This window comes from Galeopterus variegatus, unplaced genomic scaffold (genome assembly GCF_000696425.1).
Source record: "Galeopterus variegatus unplaced genomic scaffold, G_variegatus-3.0.2 Scaffold2746, whole genome shotgun sequence".
Classification (NCBI taxonomy): Eukaryota; Metazoa; Chordata; class Mammalia; order Dermoptera; family Cynocephalidae; genus Galeopterus; species Galeopterus variegatus.
In genome coordinates, this window is record NW_007728857.1 from 217,405 (window position 1) to 222,092 (window position 4,688).

Consider the following 4,688-nt stretch of genomic DNA (forward strand, 5'->3'; position numbering starts at 1 on the left):
CTTTGACTTGATGATTTCCATTCCTTTGGATATATTCCCAGCAGTGGGATAGCTGGGTCATATGGCAGATCTATCTGCATCTGTTTGAGGAATCTCCATACCATTTTCCATAGAGGCTGCACCATTTTGATATTTATGTGATATTTATGTGATCAATATATAGGGAAAAACTATGTGTCTAAAGAAACAAAGAAGGGACAAGCCTCATGTCTGATCCATGGGCCACACAGAAAGTTCACCAAACTGTCCAGTGTGATAATGAGACCCTTTTCCCCTCTAATATCTATGTTTTCACTTGACAGGATAACAGTCATTTAAATTATTCAGTTGGTTATAAAACAGCACGTCACTTTAAGTTGCTGATCCCAATTCATTTGCCCTAATATGGCCTAAAACTTCTGTTTCACTTTCTCTCTACCATGGGACATGGGAACCTTTGAATGAGATTTCAAAGGGACTTTTTAATCAGGAAACTGAGAATCAGTGCTTCTATGAAAAATGCTTTGATGAAGAAGGGACAAATGATTCTTGTAGCTGACTCAGCCACATAAGCAGTTCTCTAAATAGATTAACAGCCTTGAAGGGTGGATGTAAGTCTCGGATGAGGCATCTTGTTCTTAAAAGATGAATTCATGCAAGTTCTTATTATTGTTGACATAACAATTAATCTTTCTAGCTCTGAGTAAGCCACCAAGTTGTCTTCAAAAAAAAGTTGAGGCATCATCCCTCATAGAGACATGTTTGCTTATGTGCTATATTCTATAACCCACGGTTATAACTTCAATAATTTACCCACAAGACCAGGCACATAAAAGATGAAAACACAGAAAGTAAGAGCATGCCTGCCCCTGAAGCTGGGTCCCTCAGGCCGTGCAAATATTCTCATGAACCCCCGACTGACCTCAAATTGTTGTTCAAGGAACAGAAATCCTTGAACATGGTACACAAATCTGGGGAATATATTCTTTATTACATATTACTTGCTTACACAAAGAAAATCAAATGTATCATGTTTGTGTGTGCCTCCCAGCTTTGTGGGATCCTGGAGAAACAGTGCAGTTCCCACAACTGTGCAGGGCGCAGTGCAATGGGGGGGGGGCTGCAGGAGCTGCAGTGGTGGGCAGCATGTGGTGTCCTCAGTTCAGCACAGCTAAAGTACACGCAAGGCAGGAGGGATGGGACAAGATGGAATGTCCTCAGTGCACATATCACCTTCATTTCTTACCATTTCCCTACATCTGTCTGTTTATTTATTGTGATTGATGTAGAACAAGGCACAGGAGTTTAACAGGATTCTCCAGCACTGACACAACATGAAAATACAAAGACTTGATTCATGATGACAACATGAGCTTGCATGGGCAGGGCCCAGGAAGGGAGGAACAGAGCACCCCTGCACCATCAGGCTTTTTTGTCCACAGACAGCACTGACACCTGACATTTCAAGATGACAATGCCAGCTCAATCCAGGCTGAGAAAGGGGCAACTAGTGGACACAGAGATTCTTCGCAAAACGCCGCCCCTGTGAGAGATCCTTTGGAAAAAAGGTGCACATCGGGTCTAAGAGGGATGCAAAGAGAATCACAGTAAAAGTTCAAAAATATGATCACGTAGAACGTCACAAATGTTGGTGCAGCATCAGAAAAACTTTAGACCAACAATTAAAAATGTACCCTGAATTACCAAAAAGAAACACACTTCTGTGAACTGCCCAACCCTTTTCTTAATTCTCCACATGGATTTACACAATGAGCAAATACACTGAGAATATCTAGGTCCTGGTCTCATTCCTCTGGATGAATGTGGGAGAACTTAATATGAAAATTTTCCTCATGTTCTGTGACCCCACATTCTGCACACTCAGCATCCCACCTTTCTTCTATTTTATCTGAAAATAGGAAGACCAGGCAGAGATGCAGATGGTTTGTCAACTTTTCCTCTAAGCAGCCCATTACCAAGAACTCTATCCTAGGGTAGGGCCTACCCTAGAGACCCTCCCCTCTGCTCGTCCACTAATATCTTCTGGGGCCTCCCTTATGCAAAGCAGATCCCAGTCTCAGGCTGAATTCTCACTCCTGGGGTGAGCAGCCCTGGTCTCCTTCTTACCAGGAGCCCTTCATCGGAGCATGGATTTTCTGAGGCCGCTCTTCTGCCTGGTGTTCACTCGCTGCTTTGAGTGTTTCAGTGATTTCAGGAAAGAAACGTGGGTATGAGGTTTCCTGTGTGTTTGATGTTGATGGTCCTTGTCCACAGGTGTCCTGTACCAGGTGCAGTTGCAGGAGTCAGGACCTGTCCCTCACCTTCTCTGTCTCTGGTTCTCTTTAACCAGCAATGCTGTGTCCTGGATCCACCAGCCTTTAGGAAAGGTGCTGGTGTGGGTCGATACGATATGGACTGAAAGAAGCATATACCCAGCTCTTAAATCCCAAGTCAGCATAAGCAGGGACATCTGAATGAAACAAATGTATTTAACACTGAACAGCCTGAGAGCCACAGACACGGCCAAGGACTACTATGCAAGAAACACAGTGAGGGGGAGTCAGTGTGAGCCCAGACATGAACCTCCCTGAAGAAAGACAGTGTGGACTGGGCAGCAGGGGGCACTCCAGACCCACCATGTTCAGAACTCAGCTCCATGAGCAGGTGCAGGGAGACCTGGGGAGGACTTGTCAAAATCTGTGGTTTTCTCTCTCTTTCAAGACAGTCTTCAAGAAACCCTTTGATGTATCTCTTTTTATTAATGTTTTTGTCTTATTTTCAAGTAAAGTTGTGTATTTATCATGTATTATAACATATTACATTATTTTACTACTCAAGGTCTAAGATTTTTTTTTCTTATTCAAAGAGGTTACTTATAATAATAAGTCTCACCTTATTTTTCAGAGTGAGCCTGGAATTCTGAAACTTGGTGAAAGTCCTGAGAAGTCTCAGAAGATACCAAAGCATGTGCAGATCCCTCAATTTATTTATTGAATACATGAAAAGAGAAGTCAAATTATTTATGTTCTACAGCAGCATTGTACAAATAAGGTAAAAACTGAAATGTGCACTGTTCCAGACTTCTAATGCAACACTGTCCTGACACTGTGTGTACAGGTGACCTCTGTGTTCCCATATTACATGTTCATTCTTCCACCTACCCACTAACATTGATCTGAATCTCCAAATCAAAACTGGCTGCCTTTCATGGTGATCTGTGGGCTTGAACTGGTTGGAAAATACTGGAGCCACAGTGGGCACACCCTCAGCTGAGGTCAACAGGGAAGACTCATCCATCTTGTCTCACTTCCCATCATGAAACAAGTGTCTTTTGCATGGGCAATTTAGTGCCAGATTTTCACATATTTGTTGCTTTCATGTCTAATTTTGCTGTTTTGGCATAGTAGGGCTGTCCAGTGTTCCCAAGTGCCAAGAAGGCTTTGATGTGCCTCATGGAGAATGTATGTGCTTAATGAACTCCATTCAGGCACGGGCTGTGGTGCTGCTGTCCACAGGCTCATCACTCATCAGTGAACAGTATGTGTAATGAGGACATTCACTGATTTGTACATGAGGACACCTCGGAAAGTGCTGAAGAACCATCCACAGAGGTTTATGAAGCTGTGGATGAGATGGATGAGCAGCTAAAGTGCAGATTCATGAGATGATGACCATTAAAATGTAGAGTCAACAGCATCGATAAAGTGCACATTGGAAAAGAAGTGTATGGGTGTGGGTCTGTGCACGTGCCTGTGCACGTGTCTGTCTGGCTGTGTGTGTGCACTCCTGTCACTGGAAGCTCAAAAGAGAAAACTAACAAATTTGTGCCCTGTCCTAGTCTTGTGATGCTTAGAACAGTGGTCACTTCATAATTTCTAAATCAAAGAGATAAGATTATGTCCTTAATTCAGCACTCTGCTGGTTTCCAATGCTAATGTTGGTTTCTTTGTTTGTTTGTTTGTTTGTTTGTTTGTTTGTTTTTAGTTTTCCTTAGTGGTTCATTAAACACATGAGTACTACTAAATATTACTCTCATTATCCATATAATCGTTGTTACTGATATTATTTCTTTTATTTACTGTATATTTACAATTTTCTCTGCTAGTATGTCTTCCCACTTTTCTGACATTGAGACCCTTTATTTTCTTGAATACTTTTTCTCTTTGTGAGATGCTTGTTTAATGAAGTTTTGATATATTTTTTCCTAAAATATATTTTTATAATAAATCCAACCAGAAACACTCTCATTGCAACTTAGTAGCCAGCATGTACATCAGACTAGCAGGAAAATTATGAAACAGAGTAACATGTGTGACGCACTAAATCTCCACAACGCACCTTGTCATCCTGCTCACTGTTCACATTGTGTGACTCTTCTCACAAACTGTGCCTTATTTCATGAAAGCACTGTGATGGTTCACATTATTGTCTGTTACAGGGAATTGCCCAGCATCAATCAAAGGCAGAGTTCTACATATATTTTCAAAATAGTGATGGGGGATGTGTGTGTGTTTGTGCAGAGAGAGACAGAGAGGCAGAAAGAGATGTGACACCTGCGTCACCTGTCTGACTACAGCCCACATGAACTCATCTATTGTCCCCCTTCATCCTGAAAAAATAGACAACATACATTTTTGATCTTTGGATGTAAGTCAGGGCCATATGACTAATTATGCCAAAACAAACATGCACAGATATAACACACACAC

At 41.8% G+C, this 4,688-nt stretch overlaps 1 pseudogene; it reads left to right on the plus strand.

The window, feature by feature from the left end:
- The window catches only part of LOC103598813, a 4,361-nt pseudogene extending 1,791 nt beyond the window's left edge, over window positions 1-2,570 (plus strand).
- The last annotated feature ends 2,118 nt before the right edge of the window (window positions 2,571-4,688 follow it).